The sequence below is a fragment of the Aotus nancymaae genome, unplaced genomic scaffold (genome assembly GCF_030222135.1).
Source record: "Aotus nancymaae isolate 86718 unplaced genomic scaffold, 86718_ANA_hifiasm-v0.15.2.pri h1tg000059l, whole genome shotgun sequence".
In the NCBI taxonomy this organism is placed as follows: domain Eukaryota; kingdom Metazoa; phylum Chordata; class Mammalia; order Primates; family Aotidae; genus Aotus; species Aotus nancymaae.
The window spans coordinates 22,068,135-22,083,480 of NW_026988473.1; positions in this window are offsets into that span (position 1 = coordinate 22,068,135).

Below are 15,346 nucleotides of genomic sequence, written 5' to 3' on the forward strand. Positions count from 1 at the left end.
TTGCCAGGAAAATGACTTGGACAAAGATAAAAATCTGAGGGAGCTATAATTGTTTCTGACGTGCATGTTTGGTAATGGCAGAACTAAATTATGCATTTAGATTAGTTCTAATTCTGAAACCAGTTCTTTTTCCCATACACCAAATTTTCATTCTGCAGATATCTAGATTCTGTGTAAACAGTTTTTAACTCAATAACTTCTTAACAGAGAAGAATTTTGTTTCTTCACAAAAAATATCGAGTCCATGTTTTTCTTTAGAGATTTTTTTCAGAAGGAAAACAAAGAAAATGTATTTATATTTATATGCATGTTTTATTAGTCTTCTATTTTCTGTTTTCTGGCCTAAAACCATAACTGATCTTGAGGTCATTAGTTAATGTAAATCTGAGAGAAGCTTTATCACAAAATTAAGTAGAATTTTGGTAATGAACTTAAGTGAATTTTAACAATGTGGAGACCAACAAGCTAACTTAATAACATACAAATTAAAGTACTGAATCTCTTTTATTTAGTGTATTTAGTATGTATAAAGTGAACCACCATTTTTATTATCTCATCAAAGAAAATACGAAAATGTTTTCTGTATCCTTGTATTTTTGTTTATATCTTTAAAAGACATAAATTTAAATTTGACTTAAAAAGTCAAAATATTTATTTTGTTCTAACACAGAAGAGATTTGTGTTTTTTTATATAAATGAATAAATATAAAACAATACCTACACTGTAGAATTTTAACCATGTGAAATTACATACAAAATGACAGGTTTAGAAGTTTATGTTACTTTCAGCTGAGTTAATGTTAACTTGAAATATTCAAATGGTAAGCTTCCAGAGCCTTCAGCAGTTCTAATGCTTTGAGTACATACAAAATTTAGCATGTTAAATGCATTCCATTCCCTTTCCACTAATTATTAATATGATCATATCACAAAATTGTACTTCATTAAAGAATTTTGAACTGATTCAAATTCAGCTAGTTTGTTCTATCTGCACCATATTTTTTATTTAAATAAATTCCTTGAAGGTAAGAATTACCAAGTCTTTGATCTCTCACAAAAAGAAACATGAAGGCTTAATCTAGTACACACTTAGGGAAGATTTTTTGAACGAATAAATGGTTGAATAAAAAACAGTATATACCAGTGCTTCAAAGATATATAAAAATAAATCAGAATTAATCATTTACAATGAAAGGATTTATGATTTCAAAAGAAGTTGACTCTCTACATCTGAGCTGTATGATCACCAGGAAATGTCTAAATTTAGAAGACTTAAAAATTAAATTAATCTGAAAAGTAAACTGTACATTGAGAAAAAGACTGGGTATTTTTGAATTATTATAAAAAATTTCTAAAAGATTAAAAATAGATAAAGATAATAAGTCAAATATATAAATCAGATTTTCATAGCAAGGTTGCATACTTACCAATTGACATACTAACTATTTTGTTTAAGAAAACTATTTTTATAATGCTGTTAATAGGAAACATCTTAGTTTAATTTTATCATTTCAAAAAAATTACCTTGAATTTTATTTTCATAGTTCTAAAATCTGCCTTTTTCTGAAGTTTTAATTCCATTAACAATGACATACTTCCTTCAAACATGAATTCACAAATGTTTATTGGAACCAATCTGTGTAGAGGATGACTTGCATCACTTATCAGTCCAGCTGCTGTCCCTGGATTGTGGTAACTGTACCCAGAGTGGTCAAGAATAGTTAAATGTCATTATTCTTGTGAAGAATTCAAGAATTCCAAACAGCTACTGAAACTCTTCAGAATGTCTTTTATGCTTACTATGTCAAAAATTTGTTTTCACCCAAGTTAAAGATTTATAAAATCCATTATAATGTGTTAATCCGTGTCACATTTTAAATCCTGGTTTGATGCTTGAGATTAATGCTTAGTTTGATTTACATAAATCTCTCTTTATTTCTCTAAAGCTTCCTTTCCTATTCTTTCTTCCTTTCTTTTAAAAGAGCTATCTCATATGTTCAATATCAAATAAGTCTATGTAGAATAAAACATCAGAACTCCATAAGAATAATAAATAAGTCCATTTTAATACAAATTAATTATCCATATGTTTATTAATTGCTCCAAAATCCTTTGCCTTTCCCAGTGTGCTGTTTCTTTACAGGCTCAGAAAATAACATGAAATGATGTAAGCTGTGAAGCAAAATAGCTTGCAGAGGTGTATATTTGTGTTTAATGAGACTATGTCCTTTAGGAGGAGTAAACTAGCAGTAATCTCTGGTTTATAAATTGAATCAAGACACTTTCTTGGATGAGAAATAGAGGAGTAGGAGGTTACAAACCTCTCTTTTTATCAAGACTTTTGCTTTATGTTGCTTATCCTTGTACTGTTATGTCTAACCCTAAATTTAGTACAAGTCGTATGTATGACATGTGGTATACTGATAGATATAAACTTTTCTCAATTTTCATCCAAACCTCTATGATCTCTGTATAGCATGTGTTTGCTATACAGATGTCCAAATTTTGACTCTACTTCAACACCTAACGCAATCATCTAATTCATACAATTGAATTTCTTTTCCTACACCCTAAGCAACACATTTCCTAAGGAGATTAGAGCTTTTTACTGAATTCAACTGACAGAGCTAGTCAACCTCCTGTATTACTGCTGTAATACTATTTTTGTCTTTCTTTTTAAATTAACTGCAGATGAAGTGAATAATCAGGCATAATCTTTATACAATTGCCTGTCAATTCAGGTATTGCTTGCATATTAGACTCTAAAAACTGAAATGGGTAAAGGTATCACATTATGTATTTATATCATTTTGTTTGTTTTGTCCTGTTTTTATTGTTGTTGTTGTTACAATGGAATTCGTTGTCTAACCACAAATAAAATTCCTCATCAACAAAGCTTTTAAAAAGATTTATTTATTTATTTATTTATTTGAAACAGGGTCTCGCTCTGTCGCCCAGGCTAGAGTGCAGTGGCAAGATCTCAGCTCACTGCAACCTCCACCTCCCAGGTTCCAGTGATTCTTCTGCCTCAGCCTCCTGAGTAGCTGTAACTACAGGTGTGCACCACCATGCCTGGCTAATTTTATGTATTTTTGTTAGCCAGGATGGTCTCAATCTCATGACCTTGAGATCCGAAAAATTTTATTTTTAATATTTCCCAGTATTTTAGATGACTGCAGTAAGAAAGTGTGCTGGAATGTGTAGTCTACCATATCACTAGAAACAGAAGGCAGTCTCATTCTCTCTGATGTCATAATTATCTGTGTTCGTGCTCACACCAGACCTTCAGTAAATGACCAAATTGCACCTAGGATATTGTCTAAACATGGGTGTCTTAGAAGTCCTAACAGACTGAATAGATATGTACCTTCTTTGAATTTCTGTATTTTATTTTGCAAGGAACAAGCCACTACTAATATCCTTTGCCCCTTGGTAAACTAACCCAAGTAATGGCTTGAACTTAGAGATGACTTATACATGTTTCTAAGATTAACTCCCATCTAATTTTCCAAAGGTAAAAACAAAGTATTATCCAGTGAGCTAAATTCTCAGCAGGGGAACACATTTTTAAGCTGGTTGCCATGGAAATTCCTGTATGCAATTCCCACTCAACTTAGCTTGATGGCATTTGGGCTGAGTAATGAAATGGAAGGAAAACACTGATGATTTTACTTGCCTTGAAAATAACCACAATAAGAAGTGTACATATTTTACTCCTTCCGTTTATCCTCCCCTCTTTTCTTATTTCTCTAAAACTACTACTTTTACAGCTAGGATAATAATTCTAGTGAATGTACACATTTAAATGCCTTCATGTCAAAATTAATAGTAGGTGAGATAGTCTACTGACCTACTATTTAGAAGTTTAACAGAGTTAAATTTCTGGACACTGATTATTTATGGTCCACAACTAGTGGGTTGGCAACAGCACTTTGAGCCAATTATGGTCTGTTTAGATTCTCAATACTTACAGTGCATACGATTGTCATTTTCTGCAGAGAATCAGCATGAGTGCGTGACCTATGAACGTATATGTATCTTCATGGGTTATTTACCCTTGAGAGGTGAGGTACTGACATATATATCTAATATATGAATATATATTTTTTCTAATATATATATGATATATTTATATACTAGAAAAATGTGCCACAGATGGTTAGGATATATATGAAATATGAGGAAAGCAAACGACCACTCAAATATACCTCAAAAGACACTGAAACAAAACATTAGGCTATCATTTGTATGTGGCCTTTGTCTAGCTCTTAACCTTCTAACACATTATTTTCTAAAATAGAAAAGTAATAATTTCACAATTGCTTTGTGATGTTGGTGTAAGGATCAATTGAAGCATGTATATAAAAGATAAAAACAAGGCCGGGCACGGTGGTTCACACTTGTAATACGAGCACTTTGGGAGACTGTGTCAAGGGGATCACTTGAGCTCAGGAGTTTGAGACCAGCCTGGGTAACAAAGTAAGACCTCATCTCTATTAAAAAAAAAAAAAAAAGTAAAAACAGGTCAAGCATGGTGCCTCACACCTGTAATCTCAGAACTTTAGGAGGCCTAGGCGGGAGGATTACTTGAGCCCAGGAGTTAAAGACCAGCCCTGGAAATGTAGCAAGACCCTGTGTCTACAAAAAAAGAAAAATTAGCTGGGCATGGTAGTACATGCCTGTAGTTTCAGATACATGGGAAGCTGACGTGGATTGCTTGAGCCTGGGAGGTGGAGGCTGAAGTGAGCTGTGACTGCACCACTGCACATCAGCCTGCGTGACAGAGCAAGACACTGTCTCCTCCCGACCGCTCCCCCAAAGAAGATAAATCACATAGCAAATGCATTTTCTTATAATTGTGGATGACTAGTCTGATGAGCACAATTATATTTTCTGCGGTTCCTAGCACTCAAATTCCTAAGCACTCTTTGTGGAAGAATTATTTGCGTAATTGAGTAAGTAGGTGAGAAAGAAGGATTGTGCCAATGCAACATATAGGATACACAGAGCAAAATGATCCTCATTAAGACTATGTTCTGAGAGGGTGCTACTTATCCAGTTCACACCTTGAGCATGATGTCTTCACCAAAATCGTCATTTTGGGTTCATCCATTGCATTCGGCTATATTTTACTGACTAGCAGGTTTCTTTAATTTACAACTATATAAGGTAACTGAAAGCTCAACTGATGACAAGTAAATCCAGGTATGAGGACTACAGAAATGTAATTCTAGAATTGATTATAAACACATTCAACCATTTATAAATACTAAACAACAGTTAATATAAAGTTCTAGTCCCTTTTCTTTAATGAACCAATAAGAATATAACCAGGGTTGTTAAAGGGAATTTTTTGTGGTTATGTGTTGCTTTTCTGGCTCAGTATTCATATTTTCCAGATTCCACTAATTTGCTTTCCACATTGTTTTTGTAGCATTTAGTCCACCCTGCAAGTATTTGTTCCCTTTTGTCAGGGTACTAATTCTATTTGAGGAAGGCTCTGACTTTTTTATTTACTGTGAATTTATATGAAGATCTTCCTTCAATATGTTTCATAAAATGTCTACTGGTTATTTGCTCAATCTGGAAAGAGATTTTTCTCTTCTTTCAGTGCTGTGTGCTTCAGCTTCATTCCATTTTTTGTGCTATGTTGAAATACAGTATATTCTGTTCGATGTGTACAGGAAAGTCACCTACTTATTTGAGTGTAAGATAAAAAACTGTTCCTTGCATATTTTAGAACTAAAGTATTTTTTTCTGATACCAATGTCTTGGATGGATTTTCAGTTTAGTGTTTTATTTCTGCCATGGTAAAAGCTACATGAACTCCTAGAAGTGTGTGGAGAATTAAAAAGAGCCACTATTCAGAGGCTGGGAGTGATGGTGCATGACTGTAATCTCAGCACTTAGGAAGGCTGAGGCGGGAGAATCATTTGAGGCCAGGAGTTCCAGACCAGCCTTGGCAGCAAAGTAACACCCCTCTCTACAAAAACCAAACCAAAACAAAAAATATCTGGGTGTGGTGGCACATGCATGTAGTCCTAGCTACTCAGCAGGCTGAGGTGGGAGGATTGATTGAGCTAGGGAGACCAAGGCTGTAGTGGGCCATGATCATGCCAATGCACTCCAGCCTGGACCTGGGAAACAGAGTGAGATACTGTTTGAAAAAAAAGAAAAAAGAAAAGAAAAAGACCCGTGATTCACAGGGTAAATTAAAGAGTGAAGGATAAGTATAGGTGTCTATTTCAGCATTCTCTTCTCTTCCCGCTCCATTTTTAAACAATTTTACTTTCTACCTTTGACTCTCCTATTTCCCTACAAATTCTTCCTTAGCAACTCCCAGAGTTATAACCAATACACCAAAGTAAACTATTGTTTATTCACTTCCATTTCAATTTTTCAGTTCAAGTGGAAGTCCATTGGATGTGTCCACAGAATGGCCTGCTGAAAGCTTTAATCACACACACTCAATACATGCTTCCCCCCATACGTAGCTCTAATTTGGGGTTCCCTATTATATCTACCATCAGTTAGCTTCTTAATAACTGAAGTTCTAGGTATCAGTCAACTTTGATTTTATGTTATTATTTATTTGTTATACAGTTCATTGTTAGAACATTTCTTATATGTATTCCCTTGCATTTCATCACTACTACTATCTTCGAAATCCTTGTAATATTTCCTTAGACTTTCTCATTTCTCAGTAACCTGTTACCTTGCTTCTGGAATGCATCTGTTTTATCTGATGTGAAATGTTTCTGTTAAATTAAATTTTTCAAAATATTATTATGATTTTACTTTTTTAAAAAATAATAAGTGGTTTACCGTTACCTATAGCCAGCAGGTATTCATATTTTCCAGATTCTGCTAATTTTAGAAATTAGGGAGTGTCTGTAAAGTACCAGGTAGTAAATATTGTATTTTTCTGATATATACTGCCTCTGTTACAGCTGGTCAAATATACCATTGCAGTGAAAAGCTGTAAGTAATATCTAAACTAATGGATGTATATTATTCCAGTAAAACCTTATTTACAGGCAGAGTTAATTCATAGGTCCTAGTATGCTGACCAATAATGTAGAATTTCCTATTTTCCTCCTCTTATACCCAGTAAATCTAGGGATCTGTTTTAAGAGAGACTGGCTTGAAGATTAAAATCGGAATTTTTATTCTGCTCTTCAACAGCTTTCATATTCTTCCTATATAAGCTTTCTAGGTACCTCCTCTTCAGGCCTGGTATGCCTATCTGACCAGGTAACCTGTTTCCTCTCTCTTTATTATCTCTGTAATCTCCTTCTCACTGTCTTTAAGTATATCTCTTGCTTCTGTGGATTCTCTTTGTATTTTTCTTTTATCATATTATAATATAGTCATGTATTACCGTAACTCATCTTCTCAATTAGACTGCAGGGTCCTGAGAAAATGCAGGATGTGTAGATGGTGTATTTTTTAAGCCCCATAGTGCTTTGTGCAGACTTAGGACTTCTTAAATAGTTATTTTACGAGAAGGGATTGGTAGAGTAGAGAAAAACTTACAAACGTGTAATATCAGACAATCGTATGTGCTATGATAAGATAGTTGATGTTATGCTGCAGAGAGTGACTAGGTGGTGTATTTGTGTTTACAGTGAGTGCCTGTGGAAAGCTTCCCTGAGGATATGGCAGCTGAGTTAAAACTCAGCTTATTTTATTTAGAATAAAATAAGAAGGAATTATATACTCAAAGTTTTGGAAAAAGAGGAGCCTATGAAGAAACAGGTGAAAATAAGCATAATATGTTTGAAGCAAAGAAAGACCAGTGTATCTGGTGGTAATCTCTAACCTTCATTTATGTTAAGGAGAAAAATCTTCACACACATGCACATTCACACACACACACACACACATACACACAGACATATATACATAATTTATTCATATTTTAATATATATATCCTGGAAAGGAAGAGATGTTACTGAGATTTTAATATCACAGACAGAATGTGCAAAGTAGAGAGTGTATAATAATTGTAGTCTAGTACAACATCAAGTTGAGAATACAGAAGAGAAGGCAATTGTTTTTTCTATCGATAGTTGGTAAATAACACTACTAAGAATTTTAGGGGAAGATCTTGATCTGGAAGTCAAATGGCTTTATTTATGAGGAGAAGTGTAATAGGAAGAATTAGAAAGTGACATTGTCATGGGGCACATAGTTTTCTAAAGAAGTGTGTTTATTCTGAACAGGCACTGAGATTGTTGGTATCAGAGGTTAGTTCAAGAATAAATCACTCCTGAGTGCTTCCTTACGTATTACACAAACTAGGCCTGTTCCTTCAAATCTTTATAAGAGCCAAACCAACTCCTCTAGGGACTAGAGGACCTGCTAGTTTTGTTCGATGTGTTTTCTTCTCCTCTTCATCTTTAATACTGACGATTCAGAGAGATCCTAAAAGCTATCAAAGCTCCCTGTTGGTGTTCAACACGCATCAAATAATAATGAGAGGAAACTTGAAGGTGACATCCCTCTAATCCAATTTACAGGGACAAGTTTGCTCTTGCAATAGCACACCATAAACTTTAATAATTTAATAACTTTGTCAAAGAAAGAGTTTGCCCATCTCTAGAGTTCTTTCCTTCTCTTTTCCTGACACCTCCTGTGATATTTTCAAAGAATGCATGCATATTTTAAACTAAAGTCTGTTTTGAGACAGCTCTGCACAAAGAGTAGTATGGGTGTTTGCTGTGATTCTCTGCAGTGGGGTGACTTCTGGGAAGGACATGCGAGGGCAGACAGCTCAGTAACCTTTCTTCTCCCAGAAATATATATGTTTCTTGCTACTCTGAGGTCTGCACAAAAAAACGACGGTAATAATGAATTTTGCTATTATGACTAAATGGATTAAACTGAAGGGGAATTATCAGTACCTCCTATAGGAAAACAGATTTTGTCACAATATTGCAACTTCAACTACTCTAGGATGTAGGAGACCGATTATTTTGGTAGTCAACAGCATACTTTTCTTGCAAGGGAAGTCTGTACATATATAAAGTGATAGAGCCAAAAAAATCATTTCTGTGTACTTGCTTATGTGGAGAAGCATATTTACTAATATTTTTCTGCTTGCCTAAAGACACTGAACTTCATAAATGTAAAAAGTTGTTTACTAAAAATTTTGTTATACTCTTAGAAGATCATGAAAGCTCAAATATGCGGTTAGGAAGAGGTCTTTGTGTATTCCATAAAGAGAAATTAATGCCACTTTACTCTATGGGACACCCATGATTAGACATGGCTATAGATAAATAAATACACATATATACATGTATTTTATTATGAGTCAGTTTTTATAGTAACAGTAATAAAAGAAATGAAGAAAAGTTTAGTCTATTTGATTTTTTCTTAATAAACATTTACTAAGTATTTTAAAGTGAGAAATACTCTATTAGGTATTAAAGTATCAAAATAAAATTTTTTTTCTGCATTGGCAGATCTCATAGTTTAGCAAAATAGAAAGTTTCATCAAAACTATGTAGAAAAACAAAAGCTATAATGGATCTCTGAAGAAATAATAAACCTGTTGGCACCTGAACCTACAGATTTTTGCTTATTTGTTGTTATAGTTTATGCTTTTTGAATCCTAGTGAAGAAATATTTGCCTAATCCAAAGTCACAAGAATTTTCCTCTATTTTTTTTCTTCTAGATGTTATATGGCTTTAGCTCATAAATTCAAATATGCAATATACTTCATTTTTATACATATATAGTGTGAGAATAAAACAGTTTTTTTGGAAATGGATATCCAATTATTTCAATACCATTTATTTAAAAGACTACCTTTTTCACATAAATTATCTTGACGCCTTTTGAAAATTCAATTGCCTATATATGTAGTAACCTCAGAGATTTTTAATGCTTCTATATGTGGCAATATCTCGTCTTTTTCACTGAGCCACACAAGTTTCTATTTTATCTGCCTGCTTATTCCCTGAATGGCATTTTTCTCATTTGAGATATATAATGAAGAGTTTTTTTTCCTTTTTTTAAAATACTATACATGCAGAGGGACTTTATACTTGTCCAATGAAAGTTAGATTATTTATTTGGTCGCAGTGGGAAGAAGGTTGGGGACAAAGCAGGTAATTATGCTTTTTAAAAAATGATTGAAACTGTCACAACAATATCTTGAATTTTTAAGGTTAAAAGATGTTAAGTTATGTTTGATCACACAGCAAATTGTCACTTGTTCATTGCCATTGGGTGCTGATGATGCTGGGTGGCCATCTGCCTCTTATTTCCAATGCCAGAAAGCAAGCACTTGACAGGTTTGAAGCCATGAACATTTCAGCTATGTTTAGAGGCAAACTGGACATTTCCTTCTCAGTTTAAAGCCATGAATTATATAGTTTAACTTCAGAACTCAGACTGAGAAAATGAGGAAATGTTTAATCTTTTTATATCAACTTTGACTTATCAGCTGAGATACTTAAGTCACTTTAGAGCTTACAGACTGAAATATAAAAAAATTGGGGTCTGCATTTTGTCTTTATTTCCATAAAATTTTTAAAGTCAATTTCTTCAAAAGTTGCACATGCATGGTAACAATTTCTTTTATGAATGCAAATTAAAATAAGTCCTATTATTTAAATATGTCCTATTCAATAAGTCTTATTATCTAGAGGCATTCCCTTAGTATCAACTTTTATTAAAGTCTTATTTTTAAAAAAGAAATTCTCACAGAAGAGCTCTGCAATTCTAGGTCAACTCAATTGTAATTTAGTCAAAAAGTATTTGTGAAGCCCTAATGATTCTTTTTTTTTGTTTTCCAGACAAGGTCTCACTCTGTCACCCAGGCTGGAGTGCAGTGGCATGATCATGGCTCACCGAATCCTTGATCTCTTGGGCTCCAGCAATCCTCCTGCCTCAGCCTCCCAGAGTAGCTGGGACTATAGGTTTGTACCATCACACCCACCTCATTTTTGTATTTTTTGTAGAGATAGGGTTTCCTCATGAATCTCAGGCTGTTCTCAAACTCGTGGGCACAAACAATCCACGAATCTCAGTCTCCCAAAGTGCTGGGATTACAGGCCTGAGCCACCACACCAGGCCAGGCCCTAATGATTCTGTTGAAAATGTTGACATACTAGCATTTTACTTTATATACAAAAGCAGCCTCAGGGCCATCTTCAAAACTCAGAAAGGGATTGTATTTGTTTCTCAACACTGTATTTTCTACTGTAAAAAAAATAGATGTTCTTCTGCTCATAAAACTCTAGGTGCTCTCCATTGTCAATAAGGTAAAACTTAAACTTTTCAGTTTGTCATTTATGTCTCTTTACGATTTTATGAGGCCACATCATCCAATCATCTTATTCTCTAAATTCAACCTTTACTTATCTCACATACTAAAAGCAACAATGTGCTGGGATCATATTACAGCCAGATGTTTCTTTAATTGTGTACCATCCTTTGTCTAGCAATGCCTTTCTTGCATCGGCTCTATGTGTCTAAATTCTAAAAGACTAAATCTTAGAGGACTAAGCTCAAATGGCAGTTGATCCAAGAATGATTATTTCATTAGTTTTAACAGCTAGAAGACCACTCTCCTTATAGTATTTATTTTATTAATGTTTGACATAGTCATAGGATTTTATTCAGATACCTGAGAGCATTGTCCACAACTCATTCAACTGAGAAATTGGACCTATCTCAGGACAGATCACAGTACCTAGCTCAGGATAGCTCACAGTACCTAGCTCAGGGACTTGGTCATACAAGGCATCCATTGCAGGTTTTGTTAGATAATAAAGTAAACAAATTATTAGTTTTAGATAGTTCCACTTGAAAAATACACGAGAAATGTTTTAGAGTCTTCTTCAAACCTAACTCATAAATCTTTTCCATTCTAGACATCAATCACTCTGAAACTGACAGTCTTCTATTTTAATAACTCAGTATTAACTTCCTCTAAATGAAAAGTATGCATTAATCAGCATCTGATGTAAATACCATCTGGCATGGCTTTGTGAGTGAGTGATTTTGTTTCAGTGCTTCAGGTTCAACACTCTAGAGTCTTTAGATAATAAAAATTACTCTTGTAAACACTTCACTGGGTCATGGTTGGCAACAGCATTTCCACTCAAGTGCTCCTTTCACTGAAATATATAAACCTAAACTTATATTATTCTCCCTTCCCTACACCAATGTTAGAATCAAATATAATGTTATAGATACACTTCAAATGGCATTTTTATATTGTTGTCTTCAAAAAAGATATAGGAATCCAAAATTATATTTTTGCTGTTCTTATGGACAGAACCTCAGTAATTAACAGCAGAGAGAGATTGATAGCGTAAGTGCCAATTATTGTCAAATTATCCATGTGCAGTGTGTTTCAATAACTAGAATGAAGGGTTTAATTTATATTGTATGTATGATTTTTTGCAGCAATTTCTGAGCATTTTGGGAAAATATGCATTGCAGTCTAAGAAGTTTTTGTACAAGTATTCTTGGAATCAATTACTAGAGAACTGAATATTTAATACTGAACAAAAATAGAATAGTGGTGATTTCAAGTATATTGATAGAATATTTGAAGAGAAGTCCTTTATCACAGAAAATGTATCATAAACATAGAAAAAGGAAATTACAGTATTTATGGATAGTTATAATTGATAATATTTTCATCATGAAAAAACCTGTGGTTTGGAGGATAAAAAAATTTCTTTTTGAAGATAAGCAAATCTTATTATTGTGAGATTATTGATTTTTAATAATTATTTTTGATAATTATGTTTTAAAAAAATAATTATAGATGTTTATAAACCCAAACCTTTCAACAGTCAATCAAAAATACCCTCCATGAGAAGAAGGGGAGGACTGAGAAGGAGGGATTAGAGTTTATTAATGAAGTACTAAACAAATAAGATGATTTTTGTAATAAGGAAATAGAACAACCAGAATGTTCCATTTCCTTATAACAAACGTCCTGAAATGGACCCCCTGAACTTTATATGCATCCTGTAAGACATGAACACTAATGCGCTGCAGAGAATAAAGAAGTCAAAAGATATTCAAGGTAGGTGTTTTGTTTTTCTACCAGATCTATAGCCACTGGATCTAGGCTTATTGACAAAAATTTCAGAATTTGGAGGTTACGGCTAGGCACAGTGGCTCAGGTCTGTAATCCCAGTACTTTGGGAGGCCGAGGTGGGCAGATCACGAGGTCAGGAGATGGAGACCATCCTGGCTAATACGGTGAAATCCTGTCTCTACCGAAAATACAAAAAAATTAGCTGGGCATGGTGGCACACGCCTGTAGTCCCAGCTACTCAGGAGGCTGAGGCAGGAGAATTGCTTGAACCTGGAAGGCGAAGGTTGCAGTGAGCTGAGATAACGCTACTGCACTACAGTCTGGGCGACAGAGCGAGATTCCGTCTCAAAAAAAAAAATATATATTTGGAGATTACCTAATGGGTGACACAAAGAGTTAAAGAGATGGTTCTTGATACTTAAATACAGCTAAATAACAAGTAATTAATATTGTTGTTTCTTGCCTGACTGCATAGTTGTTTATAATCCCTAAAGAGAGTCTCTACCTTGATCAGACTAACATAAAGTTGTATTAATTTAAACCAAAAACATTAATTGTTTCCTAGCCACATAATTCTCATTCATGATATTCTTACATAAAGGTATTTACATGATATATTGTATTCTATAAATAAGAATTTGGATAGTCTATCCTCTAATAAAAAGTCATTTTGAGTAACAACATAGAATTAACTAATGGAATTTGAATTTAAAAATTTGAGTTGTACTAATCCTGTAAATGAGATATTAAATAATCAAGATTTAAGAAAATCGTTATATACATATATCTAATAATATGTTATAATTTGTTATATATAACATAGATAATAATAAATTAATATTATATATATATAACCTTGTGACACCTTGAAGAGTTTTAATATAAGATACTACATAGAAATATGTTTTAACATATCCAGTATTTTAAGTTTATGATATATAAGTTGTCATTCACATACTGTTAATTAATCTTTATTTTACTTCTGAAAAAAATAAAGTATGCACTTTAAGGGTTTTCACATATTCTACAATGAGCTCACCTTCTTACATTAATTTTTTCATAAACAGTTAATTTCTAACATTACTGAATCTTCTCCCATGGAAAATTTTCTGGAACTTTGATTCTTGGTTATAAAGATGATTTTATCATATCATATACCTCTGGATTTGAGAAAAATAATTTTCATTTGTGCTAAATGTAAGTATACTGAATTTGGACATTTTTATCCTCTATTTGGATTTTCCTCTGGCAATTTATGTCTCTATATGTTCTTACTTCCTTTCCAATTGGTCAGAATAAATACGTTTCTTAAGTAGACTTAAAAATGTTCTTTTAGCCATTTCATCACACACACAGTATAGTACAAACGAGTGTACAATGTAATAATAATTTTAAAATATTTACCTTTTATTGAGTGAATGCTACAGGTTAGATACTATATTAGCTATATTTTTACATTTGATTATTTAATCCTTACAAAACATTTTGAAATAGATATCGGCATTCTCATGTTGTTGACTGCGATAATCAAAATGTTTAAGCATAATTCTGGTAAACAGTAGATATTCAATAACTATCATTATCTGCATGAACAATATGACTGATGGGATGGCTATATAAATGAGTGAAAACATAAATAAATAATGAAATAATGAATCAATTTGTAAGCTTGCTTATGGTGACCCAGTTAATACATAATGGAATTAGGATTTGGACATAATCTGTGTGACCACAGAGATGATGGTCTTTCTTTAAAATATATTTCCTGAATCTCAGCTCTTATCCTATAATCAGAGTTGATTGCAACAGTAGAGTGTTGTAATTAGGAGCATAAATACTGATTGACCTTTCAATTTAAAAATGGCTCTATCACTGTGCAACCTTGAGTGAGTAATTAATCTGTTCTGAGTTTTTTATGTTGTGGGCAATGCTTCAGGGTTTGTGGAAGAATGTAATGAAGTAGTGTAAGTAAATAAGTAGAAAACAATTGTTATTATGTTAATGACTTTGATATAGATTACATGTTTTCCAAGAGCACCAGATCCTCAACTTTAATCCAATAGAAGTTCTAAAATTTCCAAATCCTCTAGACATGCATATAAACTCCTGATTATCCTGGCTGCAGAAAGCAAGAGTTGTATTTGTGTAGTTTATAACTTTCTACAGTAACACTAAGGACTATCTGGGTGAAACCAGCAAGCACTTGCGTTTTATGGCTCATATCAGTAGACTAAATTAGAGCTAATGCCTAGATGAAAAAATTCCCATGAGA